We start from the raw sequence: 17,534 nt of genomic DNA on the forward strand, positions 1-17,534 counted from the left end.
TCATATGAAATTTCTAGTTTCATAGCATTGTGGTCAGAAAAGATGCATAGTATGACTTTTATCTTTTTAAATTTTTTAAGACTTATTTTGTTGGTTAATATATGATTTATCCTGGAGAATGTTCCATGCCTACTTGAAAAAAATGTGTATATACTACTGTTGTAGGATTGAATGTTCTGAATATATCTGTTAAATCCATTTGGTCCAATGTGTCATTCAAAGCCACTGTTTCCTTGTTGATTTTCTGTTCGGATGATCTATCCATTGATGTAAGTGGGGTGTTAAAGTCCCTTACTATTATTGTATTACTATTAATTACTTCCTTTGTTATTTTGTTAGTTTGTTATTAACTGTTTTCTATATTTGAGAGCTTCCATGTTGGGTGTATGTTTACAATTGCTATATCTTCTTGTTGGATTGTTCCTTTTATGATTCTATAGTATCCTTCTTTGTCTCTTATTACAATTTTTCTTTTAAAATTTTAAGGCAAGTTGATTTATTCTCTTATGTTAGTCTTATGTTAGCAGAAGATGAATCTCTGCTGTATTCATGTTAGAAAGGGTGAGTTTTAGCAAAACGACATCATCAAATTAACATTAAATTAATCTTGTTACTTTTAATTGTATTGGTTTACATTCTTGTTCTTACATGACTTATAATTGTATATGGGTTTTATAATTATGTAGGATCATGATAATCAGGTATTTATATCTAGTTATTTTATGTTTACATACTTAATATTATAATATAAATAATATAATGGAGGAAGCACTTGAATTTCTGTCCCTTATAAGGATAACCTTTTTTAACTCACTGGCTTCCTTTGCTGTGTGTGACTGTGTGGCTCACTGTGAGTACAGTGGGTCAGTAAATTAACTCCCTATTTCTTGTATATCTATTAGCAAAGATTAGGAGACATTGTGATGTGATGTGAATGGCCCTTAAAACTTATTGGGACTATTTATCAATAATCTTATCTAAGTGTGAAATAAGAGTCAGGGGAAAACCTGAATTAAAAAAGAAAGTGAGATTTAAATTGTTACCCAAAAAACATGATGACGACCATTGATATTGGTAATGGTAGCAGCAAACATTTATTGAGCATTCACTAAGTAACCTGCAATGGGCCAGTGCTTTCCATGGATTACTTTACAAGCACACCCCTTTGAAGTAGGTGCTATTCCAGTCACCCCACTTTACATAGAAGGAACCCAAGTTAAGTGAATTGCCTGAGAAACACAGCTGGGATTCAAGATCAAATGTGTTGCCCTGAGGCCTGAGAGCTGAAACTTCTCAAGTGTGAGAAGAGGGTCAGGGAGGCTGTTCCGGGCTAGAGCCTAACTCACATCCAGAGAACGAAGACATGCATGTGGCATCTGCACAGGAGTGTCCTGGAGGACGTGCTGGCAAAGGAGTCTGTCCAGTTACACAGCCTGATGGAGAAGCTGAAACTATGAAATATTATCAAAGTGTAAAAAACAAAAAGAGAGAGAAAGAGTCTTCTTATACTGATGTAGGGGGTTTTATAGGACATCTGGAGCATGGAATAAGTGAATGTAGGATGACACACAATGAACATTTATTTAGAAAAGAAATATATATGTGTACGTATGTGTGTGGGAGAGAGAGAGAAAGAGAGAGAGAGAGAGATTAAATCTTTGAATGCACAGAAGTGATCTGGAAAGATTTGATCCCAAACTATAACAGTGTCTACCCCTGTTGAGCATGTGGGCTCTAGTTGTTAGTGGTGATGGTCAAAGGGACTTGAGCTTTGATCTAATATTTGTGTTTTGTTTCTGTTTGTTTGTGAGCAGTTTGACTACATTTGTGTGCTTGGGTGATTTTGGAAAGATTAAGGCATTGATACAAAAAATGAGATATGGAGATAATTTGGAATTTCATATTCGGGCAGGTCCCATCTTCAAAGTCTCAGACTGGAAGATTGCATGACTCTGTATAAGCTGATATGATGCAAGGGATAATAGAAAACAAAATGACACTTAACTGAAGGAGAAGACAGCTTGGTTGGTAATTAGCTCCATTTTTTAAAGTGAGAGTATTTTGGAGTTCTAGCATTGGCATAGGGATTTAAAGAACATTCTGGTAAAGTCCTTTTTTTAATGTTTATTTAGAGACCGGGGAGAGAGAGAATGTGAGCAGGAGAGGGGCAGAAATAGAGGGAGAGAGAGAATCCCAAGCAGGCTCTGCACTGTCAGCACAGATCCTGACACAGATTCTATGAACCATGAGATCATGACCTGAGCTGAAATCGAGAGTCTATGCTTCACTGACTGAGCCACCCAGGTGCACCAGAAAGTCCTTCTTTAGGCCCAGGAGTAGGACTGAGTGTCAGAAAAGGAAGGAAAAGCCATTTTCTGGGCTCCCAGCTATGAGTGCATCCTTCCAGAACCAGTGAGGCAAATCCTCTGTGCAGTTTTTCATGGTATTTTTTTAATGCTTCCAACGCTCTAAATGGTCAGTTCTGTGTGTTGTAGATGGAGATAAGAGATCCGGACTTCTCAACTTCTACTGGAAGAGATAAAATGTGCAAGCCCTTCGGGATGTTGGGGAGGCTGGGGTTGAACTGAAGAGGAAGACAGAGGCATGCTGATGTGAAGGGTATGTAATATCGAGATTATAAAACCCAGTGCATGGCACCCCAGGGATTTTTCTGGCTTCCGAGGTTCTACAATGCAGTTGGAGAGGTTGTGTGTTCTAGCTCTGATATGCTGGTATGGGTGTGACTTCTCTGACAGGGGCAGCTGCTTACCTGTTTCCAGGTATCTTAGGGATTCGGTGTATGATGCATTGGCCACAGGGCCAAACCAACACCAAGGTGGTTGAGGAGAACATAAAATGTAGCCACTCACTTTATGAGAGCACAAAATACATGCCAGGCAAGGCTCTAAGCACTTTAATGGATTAATCCTTTTAATTCTCACAATACCACCATGAGCCAGGTACAGTTGTTGTCATTTTAGAAATGGGCCACCAGGGAGCACAAAGAAGCTGGTTACTCACTGAGAGTACATCGCGATGGTGGAGCTCCATCCCAGCATAAAAGCCTTACTCTGCTCTCTCTCTTCCTTTCTCATACATTTCCCACAACCTCTCTTCCTATCCCTTCCTATCCCTGCTTTTCATCTATTTTTTTTTCATAGTATCTTAGGTTTCCATATGACAGAGAGTTAGCATCAGAGAGATGTCAGCATATGTCACTGGCAGATCGTATTTCCCCAAAATGGCCACAACAATATTGCTTAGAACCTTGCCATGCTCCCTCAGGCACAGAAGTCTACTTTCCTTCTCCTGGAGTCTGGATGGAACTCAGTGACAGAGAGAGGGTGGTGGGAGTGACACTGAGTGACTTCAAAGCCAGATGATCAAAGATGACGTGGCTTGCACCTGGCTCACTCATTCTCTAGGAACGCTTGCTTTGAGACCAGCCACCATTTTGTGAGGAAGCCCATTGGGATGGTGGCACTTGTGTCTTTCACCTTATATCTGGTCATACACATACAACTGCAGCTGCTTGACAACTATGAATAAATCTTATCTCTACAGTGTCCAGAATGTGCACCATTTTACCCTACGCTTAGTAGGTGCAGACCTCCAATAATAATGGAGGTGGCAGCAGGACCAAAATAGGAGGGTTTTTTTTATTATGATGAAGGATAAATAAATGCATGTAAAATGTTAGACAAGTTTAATTCTTTAATTGTATTTTTTATTGCCTAATCCATCAGTTAACTTTTGCTGCCTGAAAAAACCACCCCGAGGGGTGCCTGGGTGGCTCAGTCAGTTAAGCATCTGACTCCTGGTTTAAGCTCAGGTCATGATCTTATGGTTCATGGGTTCGAGCCCCACATCAGGCTCTGTGCTGACAGTGCAGAGCCTGCTTCAGATCCTCTTCTCTCTCTCTCTCTGCTCCTTCCCAGATCATGTGCTCTCTCTCAAAACTAAATAAACATTAAAAATGTTTAACAAACAGCCCCAAGATGTAGTAGCTTAAAATAGTAGCTTTTTTTTTTTTTTTTTTAGTTTGGGACTCTGCAGGTTGACAGCTGAGGTGGGGTTCTGCTGGTCTGGCTAGCTCAGCTGGGCTGACATGAGCATCTTCAGTCAGCTGCCAGGTTGGTGATGGTGGCCTCCCCTGGGATGGCTCCCCTCTGCTCTGCATGTCTCTCATCCTCCCACAGGTTAGGGCTCCGAGAGAGTGAGCATGTGTGGCTTCTTGAGTCTGGGGCTTGAAATGACACAGTATGCATCTGCCAGATTCTTTTGGCCAAAGCAGGTCACAGGCCAATCCAGGTTCAAGAAGAGAGAACTAGACTGTAGCCATTGGTGGGAGGAACTGCAAAGCTGTCTTGCAAAGAGCAGGCCTATAGGAAGGGTGGAGAACTGTGGCTGTCTTTGCAACCCACAATACCACGTGAAATGCTAATATTGTACTGCGGGTATTAACAGCATTACGATAGAGAATGGTAGAAAGGAACCCACGTGTATGTTTGATAATTTACGAGAAAAATGGAACTAGGCTGAGAAGAGAGGACAGCAAGAAGAAGCCGAGATGGGGAGAGAATAGAAGAGCCATGGGCCATTCTGTCCATTCCCCTCCTGCCTGACTCTGTAAAAGGGGGATTGAGATGGGACGGGCATAGTAGAGCACAGGGAGAATAGTTGGTAGTAAAGACTTTCTTTTTTTTTTGCTGTTCTCTTCTCCCCCATTGCCAGCTGGGGGTGGCAGGTGATGAAGGTGTGACTCTCACATCTAACTTGGGGGAGCCAGCAGGGCTCCTCAGAGGAAGAAGAAGGGTCAAATGATCTGTCTGCCTAATCGCTTTGTTCCCATGGGATTTCAGGAAGGCTTCAGCTTATGAACACTTGGCCCCTTGAAACTACCACAACATTTATTGTCATATTTCATCATCATAATAGCCCTATAAGGGTGGGCTCATTATTATCCTTGCTTTACAGATTGGGATACTGAGTGCTAAGAGGTCAAGTAGCTTGCCCTTAATCACAGTTGAGCAGTGGCAAAGGCTGGGTTCAAATCCGGGCTGTGCAATGGCTTCTCCAGCACACTTGGCTGAATCCTGTGATGCCAATGTGGCCTGAAGGTTTGACAGAAATGGTGGCCCCCATGCAGGTGTGATCAGAGAACATGGGGCTTACTCCCTTCTCTTCCCTTGGCCTGGCCTTCATTTGGATCCAGGTCTGAGGAGCATGCTACAGAAGGGCAGGGCTGGTGGGATGGCATCACCAGAGGAGAATTTGTCAAGGAGCAAGTAAGCAGCTATCTTTGGGATGACCCCCGCCTTCCCCTGGGTAAGCAGGAGTGGGTAATTTTCAATCCTACCTGGGTGATCCATCTCCTTCCACCCCCCCCCCCCCAGCTGAGTCCTGAGGCCCTAGGGGCTGGGCTTGAGTGCCCTATTTCATGGCACCTAGAGGGTGCTTTGGAAGGGTCTAGAACAAATCTAGGTCTCTGCTCACCAGACCAAAATCCTCAGTCTACTACTGGGCCCATCCTAAATAGTTCCTCTGGAAATGCCTCCCATGCCTTAGCCATGCACACCGAGAGCACAACCTGACTGGTGTCTTCCCCTGGACTCTGTATCTTCTCTGATTCTTGGGTTTCTCCTCCATGTGACAGTCTCACTAATTACATATAATCAGTGGAGAATGCTTCATTCTTTCTGTTGCTCTCCCTGCTCACCGTTTAAAGGCTCATGCTGCCATCAGCTGGCTGAGAAATTTAAAGTGGTTTGTGAAGAATTTATCTCTTCTTTTCATTCTTTTTTCCTAGGTATTTTCCTCAGTCCTCCCGGTTCTTTCCAACATGCAGATGCAGCTTAGAAGCCCGGTAGTAATAAAGATAAGTGAGTCTTGCTTGAAAATAGTAACATTTCTTTATGGCTTGCTGTGAGTCATGTCCTGTTCTAGGCACGTAACACATTCTTTCCTCACACAGTCCTGGGAGGTAGAGAGGCACTGTTTTTGTCCCCACTTTACAGAGGAGAAAACTGAAAGCAGTGAAGTCATCTGTGTATCATGGTCTCTGGGACATTCAAGTGCTCGATGAATGTTAGTTTTTATTTGTAAAAATGTGCCGTGTCTTAGCTTGAGTCAAGAATTCATGTGCTGGGGCACCTGGGTGGCTCAGTCCATTAAGCATGGCTCAGGTCATGATCTCATGGTTCGTGAGTTCAAACCCCGCATCAGGCTCTGTACTGCCATCTGGGAGCCTGGAGCCTGATTCAGATTCTCTCTTTCCCCCCCACCCCGCCCCTCCCCTGCTCACACTGTCTCTCTTTCTCTCTCAAAAATAAACATTTAAAAAATTATATATAAAAAAGAATCATGTGCAAATATTTATATGGGCATTGATGCTCAGACAGGGAAGGAGAGGGGTGGAATTGAGAAGGGGTAAGGCCATCAAGATGGACCATGAGTGGGTGACACTGAGAAACTGGGGCCCAATCCCACTGGGGATCTGTGGGAGACAGTGTAGGATAGATCTTCGAATCATCCCACCAAAGGACATGGAAGCTGGGGTATTCTTGGAGAAATCATGGGGATCTTTTTAAAGTAGTTGTGAACTTCATCACTCTATCCTGTGTTGCCACCCATTTGTCCAGGGAAGGAAACCAGGAAAAGGTATTGTGCATTACTCCCCTTGGCTTCCTGTACTTCCCCTGTATTCTCCGCATTAGCTGTCCCAGTCACAGTGCAGCATACCGCCCCCAACCTCAGTGGAAAATTCATACTAAGCATTTATTTAGCTCATACAACTGAAAGTTGGCTGGGGTTTGGCTGATCTGGGTTGAGCTTAGCTGGGTGGCTCTGCTTCTGGCATAGGTCCAGCTGGGCTTGGCCTCTCTTGGCTGAGGTCTAGGCTCAGGCCTGGTGCACCTGAGCATATTCTATGTCAGGCTTGTGGGAAGCTGGTACTCAATGGAAACTCTGTGTGTGACCGTGACAGAAGCATAGGGGTGCAGGTGGAAACCCAAGAGGCCTCTTAATAGACCTTTCTATATTACCTTATTGACTAAAGCAAGTCACACAGCCAAACCCAAGGTCAGAGGCAGAGAGGTATATTCTGCTTTTACTGGAGAAGCTTCTGCTACTGGCCGTGGCTTAGAATCAGTAAGGCACTCTACTGTGTTTCCTCTGTCAGCTGCTAAACTGCAAATACAATGTGAAATTTAAAAGTTTTACCAATGCCAGTTTTCGTTATCACTTTGGGCAAAGTCCCAAATCTTTAACAATATTCTAATTTCTAATTAATGGGAGATGAAATGATTCTTTAAAACTGCACACCCTCAGGTTCCAGAAACCTCTTTGCTGTCTCAGACCTCAGCTGGAGATTGTTGCCTTATCTTCTACGATGAAGTCTCAGTGTGGACTCACAAAGTGTCTGGAGCTGTTGAGCTCTGCCGTCCCACCGTGACAACTTGTTACCACCTGGGCAGCTGCCTAAATGGCATCTGCCCCTGCCAGTTGCTCAAGCTTGTCAGAATGAGATAAGAGCAGCAAGTGGAATGAATAAATTGTCAATTATATTGATGGGTGTATTTTCCTGCATTTCAGGAGAAGGATTGAATCCTGTAAAAATCTCATTTCTCTGCTTTTCTCAGTGCCTTGGCTCTCTCATCTGGCACGACTGCAGCTTGGCTGGAAGGAGAGGAGGCAGAGCTTTTATGTTGGTTGGAATTTGCAGCCATAAATTTGCAGGACTTTTTCCAAGTTAGCATGGAAAAGACTTGCCGTTTTATGCTTTTTGTGAGTTGTAAGTCATAAAGCATATGCTCAGGGTGGCTTGACTGTTGTGTTCTTGGCCCTGTAAAGGAGGTCTGCTGAAAAAAAAAACCTAAGCCTTGAACGATTAAACGTCTTTGCAAATGCTCGTAAGTTATTTTTACTGTGTCCATGTAGCAGCCGAGCAATCAAGCGAGCACAGACCTTGATGCTAACGTCTTGACGATGGCACCTTCTTTGTCCCAATAGAGCATTCTAATTAGCTCATGAAATCATATGCTTCATTAATACTAAATCAAAATGCCTGTGAACTTAGTGGTTTGTTTCTGTTTTTATAAATGCACAAGGGTGGAGCAGAAAGTGCCAGATGTGTGAGCCAATTACTAAGTGTCACTTCTTGGTGGGAAGGATGGTGGGGGTGGGTAATTGAGACAGGGAAGGGAAAGCGGTTGTGTTAATGGTCAGATTACCACTGTGGGCAAGTGGGGCTCCATCCTGCAGGCGAGCTCTGGGAGAGTATTTGACCTCAACTCAGAGTTGCTTCACAAAGGAGTAAAGTTGCTGGGGTATTTTATTCACCAATTCCCATCCATCACTGGTGAGAAACATTTCAAGGGCCAGTGACTCACTGGTCTTCTGGTCCACTCATGGGTGAGTCAAGCCTGCTGCTGTCAGTCTTCAGAAAGAGTGCCACTGGTACTTGCTGTGAAAACCCTAGACAGCTGTGGAAGTGGTAGGTGCTGAGGCGACATGGTGAGGCGCTATTAGCATCTGCTATAGGGCACTCCAGAGATTTGGGGGAATGGAAGGAAGGAATTTGTAGCTTTTGAAACTGAGCACAGCAGAGGCTAAATACCGTGAAGGCCTTTAGACTGAATGGTGAGCATTCGTTTGGATGGTTATTTAATTTATTTACATTTGGCACAGACATACAATGAAACACTATACAACCATTACCAAAAGAGGGAGAGTTAATGTGCTGACATGAAACTCTATTCAAGTTATAGTTTTGGCTAGAAAAAAAGCACAGTGCAGAACAATATGTGTAGAATATGCTACCTTTTTTTGTTTTTTAATTTGACAGAGAGAGAAAGCTAGAGTGGGGGAGAGGGGCAGAGGGAGAGAGAGAGAATCCGAAGCAGACTCCATGCTCAGCACGGAGCCCAACATGGGGATCAGTTCCCACAACTGCAAGATCATGACCTGAACCAAAATCAAGAGTTGGATGCTTAACCGACTAAGCCACCCAGGTGCCCCTAGAATATGCTTTCATGAAAACATTGGTTTATAATTTACATGTCATAAAATTCACCCATTTTAAGTCTACAAATATAGAGTGTTTGGGTAAATACATACAATTTTCTAGAAATTTCATGTAAATGGAACCATATAATATTTGGACTTTGTGTCTGACTACTTTCACTTAGCGTATGTTATTAAAATTATTTACATCATAGCATATGTCAATAGTTTGTTCCCTTTTTTACTGTGGAATAGTATTTCATTGTATGGATATATCACCTTTTTGTTTATCCATTCTACAGTTGATAGAAATTTGGTTTTTTTTTTGTTTTATTATTGCGAATAATGCAGTAATGAACATCCACATGCAGTCTTTATGTGGACATATATTTTAATTTCTCTTGGGTAGGTACTTAACCAGTGAAATTTCTGGGTTATATGGTAAGAATATGTTTAGTTTTTTAAGAAACTGCCAAACTGTTTTCCAAAGAGACTGTATCATTTTATTGCATTCCCACAATGTATGAGGGATCCAGTTTTTCTATATCCTTACCAACAACTGGTATTGTCCATTTTTCTGAGGTTAGTCATTTTTTTTAATTAAAAAATTGTAATATTTATTTATTTTTGAGAATGAAAGAGAGAGAGTCTGGGGGAGGGGCAGACAGAAGGGCAGAGGATCTGAAGCAGGTTCTGTGCTGACAGCAGAGAGCCCAATGTGGGGCTGGGACTCACAAACTGTGAGATCATGATCTGAGCCGAAGTTAGATGCTTAAGCAACTGAGCCACCCAAGTGCCCCGAGGTTAGTCATTCTGATAGAAGTGTAATGGTGTTTTATTGTTTCCTAATGAAACTTTATTTGCCATACTTTATTTGCCATTCATATATCTTCTCTGAGGAAATGTCATTCAAATTTTTTCTCATTTTTCTTTGTTTTCTTATCGATTAAGAAGGGTTCTGGACTGTTGTAATTTTTTGCTGTAAGGTCAAAATTATTTCCAAAGAGAAAGTTAAAAAAAAAAAATCCCTGCCCCCATCATTGTCCCCATGCCCCGTCAGAATGGTACACTCAGGAATTGTCTCGTGGTGTTACATCCTCAGTAAAAGAAATAAAAGGAAGGGCGAGATCAGATTTTTGATCTTTTGCCAAGAAGTGTCATTGTCTGGTAAGGACACAGTGGATCTTTATTTTTTTTATTTTTTATTTTTGAAAATTTGTTTAAATGTTTATTTTTTTTTTGAGACAGAGAGAGACAGAGCATGAACGGGGGAGGGTCAGAGAGAGGGAGACACAGAATCTGAAACAGGCTCCAGGCTCTGAGCTGTCAGCCCGACGCGGGGCTCGAACTCACCCACCCCTAGATCATGACCTCAGGCCAAGTCCGACGCTTAACTGACTGAGCCACCCCACCCAGGCGCCCCTAGGACACAGTGGATCTTTATTAAATCAAAATATACTTCCTCAACTGCTTTCTCTGTGAATGGGAAATTGGTGATTTAAAAAATGTCCAGATGTTGGATAAAGCAAAACATGAAAGGGCTAGTTATAATCTTTCTTTTTTCAGTCCCTGCAGAGGTCATCTTCCTCAGCCTTTTCCCTCCGCATATGGTAAGGTCAGGCACTTGCTGTGTGTCCTACTGCCAATGTAGATAGATTCAGACCTGGGGAACAGAGGAGTGAGCCGAGCTGGTTCGCCCATGGGCACAGGCACTTGCTTCAGGGCGCCAGCGTGTTCCCCAGTGGCGCCCCCATTCACATCTTCTCCGCGTTGACACTGTGCACAGCCACCGGGTCTGTGGAGTTGCCTCTCTTTCACTTCCTGCCAAATCTGCTACTTCTTCTACATTTTCTCATATAACGAAAGTGAACTAAATATATGCCTGTAGCTAAATTTACAAAGTTCAAGCAGAAATGAATAGGCTAGTTATCTAATAGCAGATGGAGTATAAAGAACAATGATATGGAACAGAGATGCTGCGGTGCGCATGCCATCTTGACTTAATGGCTTTCAGGTTTTCAAATATTTAATGCGTACCAATTATTCATTCTTTCATTCATTCATCGAATCTTTAGGAAATCCTACAACGCATCAGACACTTTGTGAGGCCAGTGGGTGTTGGTAGTGAACCAGTGTGACAAAGTCCTCCGCTCTGAGATTCTCACACTCCTGGGAGAATTAGACAATATATAAGCAAGTAAATACACAACATATTCCAGGTTATACTAAACATTACAAAATGAAACAAAATACAGTGATGAGGTAGAGACGGATGGAGTCATGAAAATTCTGGAAGGATGGACTACAGAGGATTAATAGATCTAATTGTTTAAATCTATTTATTTATTCATTTTAGAATTTATTTTCAAATTTTCCTATAGCAAACTTGTATTGCTTTTGTAATAAAAAGGTTATTCTAAATTTACAGTAAAATAGTAGATTTGAATGTTTACTTGGTTAATCGGATCACTTGGTTGTATCCTAGTTTTTAACCAAAAATATTGAAAAAAATCAACTGGAAAATAAAACATAGTCTTTATTATCTGGGGGCATGGTTTCTTAATATGTTAGGAATTTTGATATTTGGAAATACAAGATAAACAAATTACAAAAAACCAGGAGTGTTTATAAAATGCTTTCCTGATTGGTAATTTGAAATGATTAATAATCCCTTCGAGTCTTGGTAAATTGTAAATTTTGCTACTAGTTAGATCAAAGTAAACAATGATAGCATTAAATGAAAGATGCAGGGACCAAAACATCTGAGCCCAAAATGCTGTTTCTGACCTCGTTTTGTTTTGTTTTTACTGGCAAATGGGAGCACAAAGGTGTTTCTAGGAGTTCACACAACAAAACATAAAGTGGAGATTTCAGCCACTTAGTTAGCTTGGCCCAAGAAAACTCCCAAACTTGGAAAATTCAGACAACAATAACGCATTTGAAGGCATGACCCAGGCTATTTCCTGGAGGCCCAGCTCCCCAGAACAGATGCCTGTGTGTATGGTATGTGAGGGATGATCCTTCCTGCCCTCTGCCCTTCTCCCACCTCGGTGCTCCTTTTCACTGATTGGTGCCACTTTCCGAAAGAGGTGATATTTTATTTCATAATACCACCACTTAGATCATAACAAATAACTAGTGGGGTCACACAACACCCCCACTCAAGACCCTTACCCCAAATCTTCCTGCCTCATACTGTCAAGTTGTTCAGTTTCTGGCTCATGCTGATTTCAAAATCTATTTGGCCATCTCTGGTGCTGGAATAAACCAAATCTTATCCAAATATGATCTCCATTTTATGTTTTGTAAACTTGGTCATGGTTTCTTGTAACTAACCAATTCAGATGCATACTTATCCAGTTAAGCACCAACAAAGAAACTCAAAATTTGTGCCCGCATGGATTAGTCATTGGCTTGTATGTTAAATCAAAGCTCTATGGCCCTACTCATTGTTTCTAATAATTTCCATTGTTTCAAAGTGATTGATTTCAACAGCTTCAAGGCTTGTTTTTTGTTTGTTTATTTTTTTACTTGCTTATTGATTGGATTCTTAAGGAGCCCAACTTCTACTCCCTTATTTTGTATTCCTAGGTAATTCATTACTGAAAAATTGAATGATGCTACTCCAGAGAATGCTTATAGTAATGAGGTAGGAATTTTATCTACAGAGATAAAGTATGCTCTAAGCAAAAGTTAACATTTTAGAGTTTTATAGTATTCAACAAAAAATAAAGAAGGTATCTAAAGGACTATTTGTGATGGAATAAAAAATAACATATTGGCTCCTTTTTTCTTATAACAAATACCAACTTCACTAAAAATAATCCATTTATTTTCATGTAAGTACTTTATGCACTATACTAGTTCCGTTTTTCCCCAAGTAGATGTATTGGGCTTTGTTTTGAAAATGTGCCCTCTTCTGCCTTCTTTGGACTTTGAAAAAGCAGAAGTTATACTGACATGCTCAGCGTGGTATTTGCTGATGTGTGAGTGTGTGTGTGGTTTTAATTTTTAGTTGTTTTTTTCTCCCTCAACCTTTTCTTTTAGTTAATGGGAATCACATTACATTTTCCACTCCTGAGCACTGTGATTCATTGCCATCTATTTCCTCCGGAGCTCACTACCCCACAGAGTCCTCTGGGAAATTGATTAGTCACCATTGAGCAAGGCACCTTGCGTGCCCGTGGTCAGCATCTACTCCAACAACTGTGTCTTATGTAGGAAGATTAAAGTTTCTGTAGCATCTTCCTTTGGGGAAGTAATAGGTCGTCAGTTTGGGGGTCTGTGGTTTCATTTTTACAATGTAATATACAAGCAAGTTGGATATTACAAAAGACAGATGCCTCATTAGGTTCAGAAAATTATCAGGCACACTTCTGTCTCAGGAAACAGCCATTAAGAGTTGGTCACAGCCCCTTGCACTGTGGCACACATATAGTGTTTGTGGATGGGTTGAATCTTAATATATTGATGCAGTTTTGAAAAAGTTGGAACCGATTCATTTATCTCAAATATATTCTTGTCTAACCCACTTGGGTCTAATGGCGGAAAGTTTCAAGCCAAAAGATTTTTCTTCATAGGTCAGACTTACAAAGACATTTCTAAAGTCCTACCTTAATCATATCAATTATGGTCTTTAGGTTTCAACTTGCATTTAGCATTGCTGATTGACAGCTTGTAATTACCTATCCGTAAAATACAGTTGTGATCTTACCTCCATCTGAATACCACCTAACCTTAGGGTGCTTAGCTTGCTATCTATGCAGTCAGAAGAACTCTAACTTTTTTTAATCAGAGTAGCCTCTTCAAGTTTAAGGAACTAGACCAGTTGAAGAGCAGGGACAAATGGTTAACCAGGTAGATAGGCTGAGCAAGGTGTCAGAAAGTCAATTTCTGGGCTGAGCCCTGGGTAGCACTGGGAAACTACTTTTGCCTTGCTAGGACTTAGGCTTTTTATAAGTCTGTTAGCATGGAGAAGTAGAAGTGGACATACAGCAGAAAACAGTGCACCCACATAAGGGTTAGACATGGTTGACCTGTAATCAGAACTGGGTCACACAAACAAAAATCCTGACCAAATATTAGATGAACACAGAGAACTATAACTCCTTAACCTTTGCTATAAAAAAGTATTGCCAGTTTTATCTCACTGAGACAACGGAGTTCTTGTTTGGATATTCCACTCTTCCCTGTCATGTTGATCATCTGGAAGCTCTGGGAGAATACAGAACATAGTGACCTTCCAACTTGGAATTAGAAGGTGAGTGTTGACATGCTGTTGAGACAGTCAAGGAGAGCCATGTTCAACACCAGCTCTGACACTGGCCAGCTGCAAGACCTTGGAGAGGTTACTTAGCCTTTGAAAAGGTTCACTTTTTTCACTGACAGAATCAGTTTGGAGTAACCTCTACCTGAAGGCTTGGGGTGCTGCGTTGGAAAGGGTTCTAAGGTACCCCATTGGGATATATCACCACACCTGATCATCAGTGTCTGTAATGTCAGGGAGAGAGGAAGTCTGCCATGTGCCATCCACACAGTGATCTCTTTCTTCACTTCCCCCTCATACTAACAGCACTCTGAGATGTTGCAACTTACGACAAGTCCAGAGAGCCATATTTGTTGGTCCGGAGGGCCTATTTGTTGCTAATGTCATGGATAAACTAGCTAGCCTGAACGTTGCTCAGAAATCTTTCACAGGCACAAAAACTCAGTCAGCCACAAGGGGAGGCCTAGGCCATAGGTTGTTTCTCCTAATTGGATTCAGAGCGGGGTTTCCTGTAAACCAGGGTGCCCGGATACTGCTCCACCCTGGGAGCTAGTGCCTGGTGGAGAAACTGGAATACTCCCTGCTGTTTTGGAATGTGAAGGCCAAGGAAAATACACTACTTTTTCAAAAGGTGCCTTTGATGAGCCTAGAGCTAGAAAGAAATTGAGTGGTTTCAGTGGTGATCCCCATGGATCACTATTCTGCAGTTGGAGGTAGTGGGGACCTGACAGGTCCCCTCCACCAACAACCAAGCAATCCAGGGCAGCTCTGATAAACTGATATTCATAAACCCTTTTTGTTTCTGTTTCCATTCCTGCTGCAGTGTTTAGTTTTAATTGTCTTGTCCCTTCTGGCTCTTACAATGAGGAAGAATTTCTTTCCACATGAGTCAAATAATGTTTATTCTCTCTAGCCTTTTATTTATTTCACATTTTACACATTTCATAGAACTTAATTTCGGGGACTAATTGGACATGGTGTGAGCTGGTCCCAGAATGTTGCTGCAGGCAGTATGGGCAGTGCTCGTCTAGAGGAAACTTCTGGCTTTATACCTCAGATTTCATCCATTTCATCCATTGGCCATGCTGCACACTCACTACAGTGTTTCTACTTCCTGACTGTGTGTCTGAGCTCCAAACTCGTATCTCTAACTCTATCTTGGTCTTCTCAGCTTTGGGGACCCACTTCTCAAACTCAGATCATCCAAAGGTGAGCTGTTTTGTTTCTCCTACTACACCTGCTATTTTTCTAGATGCTGTATTTTGGTAAATTTTACCACCTCTACCCAAGTTTCCCATAGCTGAAATCTGAATGTTGTCTCAGATACTTTTTCCTCTTCCTACCTCATGCATGTATCAAATCCTGTACCCTTTAAATAGATCTCACATGTATATATCTTCGACCCTTTATATTTGTCTCACATATGTACTAGCCCCACCCCCCACCTGATTGGCCCACCACATTATCACTCTCCTATTAAGAAATATTCAGTGGTACCTCAACATGACCCATAGAGTCAAACCTAAATTTGTTTGCATGGCCTACAAGATAATCTGTTCTGTCCAACCTCAATTTCCCTTCCCCAGGATACTTCCTTTTCCCCAGGATACTCCCTCTCTAGAAATAGCAGTACTGGATTTGCAGTTTCTCCAAAGCATATCACCTCTCACTTATATATGGCATTTCTCGTGCTTTTCTCTCTGCCTGGAACCCGTTCCACTGCCTACTTCTCCTTCCAGGGTCAGCTCAGATTGCCTTCCTCGTAAAGTTCTTCTGGTCTCCCTCGGAAGAACTTACACTTCTTACCAAATGTTCCTATTGCATGGGTCACAAATCTCAATTTTAGCAGTGGTCTTGTGAGTGTCTTGATGCAGAGGGCAGCATTTTAATACATCTGCTATCTGCCTGGTACATTGTAGATGCCCACTCATGCTGGTTAAATAGAATGGTTGAATGACTTGTGGGCCAACACACACCCATTCTCAGTGCCTAGGTTGGGAAAGTGAGACCTGGAAAGATGAAAATCAGGATTAGAGCTGGCTCATCCTTCTCCCACATGTTTTTGGAGGATGTTTCTGCACTACCCAGGAACATGGTCTCCAGAACCTTCAGGCCCACAAAGTCCATTCTTGTCTGTGTTCCATCCTTTAAGGTGGACCCAAGTGTATTTTATACCTATGTGGCCCAGAGGTCTGAGCTTCCTGGAAGTTTTGCAGGCTAGAAATGCTGAAGGACAGGTGTGGGACAGGCTGACCAGTTCTCTAGGACTGACAAAGAGGATGAGAACTACCTAGACCTGATCAGTAGAAGTGGCAGCACTCATTTTTCCTTCTTGCATTTTATCAGAGCTTTTAGATAAATTTCCTATCATGAATCCAAAGAATGGGAAGAATTTTTAGGGGCTGGACCAGTGGAATAAATGGAAGAGCCCATATCTGTATGAAGTAAGGAACTCTAAAAGCCTCCAATAGATTCTAAACTGATATCCTAATTTCATCTTTCAAACTCTATTGTTCAGGTCCTATCCTTACTCCTATCCTGATCCTCACTAAGTACCTGTATTCTGTCAGGTGTTAAAATTATATTAATTTACTGTGATGAGCACAGGGGGATGTATGGAATTGCTGAATCCCTGTATTGTACAGCTGAAACTAATATTACACTGTATGTTAACTAACTGGAATTTAAATAAAGACTAAAAAAAAAGAGTTACATTAACTTAGAGCACTAGTAATGGCTCAGCTAATGATGCTTATTCTCCCAGGCACAATAGGTGCTTGCTGAATTACACTAATGAGAGAGAGAAAGAGAGAGACATACACACAATTATAAATCCCAAATGCTAAAGCACTGTATACATCTATTTGGATGAGCATAATGAATTTTTAATTATTTATGGCCACTCTTTATTGCTCATGCTAATATATACATTAATATGGTTATATAATCTTGACAGCAAGTAAATAATTCAATTTAATAATTGAAAAGTGCTTTGCATGCATTTAACATATTATTTCTTCATAATCTGTCCTGTAAAAGGAGGTGGCTGTTTTCATAAATACGTCTTATCTTGGCCTAGCAACTTAGTAAACCAAACTTAAAAAAAATATTTTAAATAATTTCTAGTGGTTCATAATAATCATTAGAAAGCTAGCATATATTAAAGACTTACTATATTCCAGGCATTGTGCTAAGAAGTGCTTTTCCATAGATTTTTACACTGAATACTCATTTTACAGTTGAGGAAACTAAGGGATAGGGGGAC

The 17,534-nt window shown here is 41.4% G+C and overlaps 1 protein-coding gene across 4 annotated transcripts in view; it reads left to right on the forward strand.

Annotated features, from left to right (window-relative positions):
* The window catches only part of RIN2 (Ras and Rab interactor 2), a 242,644-nt gene that overhangs the window by 44,017 nt on the left and 181,093 nt on the right, over window positions 1–17,534 (forward strand). For 2 of the 4 annotated variants that reach the window (XR_007151168.1, XM_047854170.1), the window contains exons 2-3: window positions 2,496–2,619; window positions 5,810–5,882. The exons of 1 other annotated variant lie outside the window; for it this stretch is intronic. The gene's annotated coding sequence lies outside the window, so the exon portion shown is untranslated. The remainder of the gene's footprint in view (window positions 1–2,495; window positions 2,620–5,809; window positions 5,883–17,534) is intronic. One more of the 4 variants, XM_047854171.1, reaches the window with a different exon arrangement.

Source organism: Prionailurus viverrinus, chromosome A3, assembly GCF_022837055.1.
Source record: "Prionailurus viverrinus isolate Anna chromosome A3, UM_Priviv_1.0, whole genome shotgun sequence".
In the NCBI taxonomy this organism is placed as follows: Eukaryota; Metazoa; Chordata; class Mammalia; order Carnivora; family Felidae; genus Prionailurus; species Prionailurus viverrinus.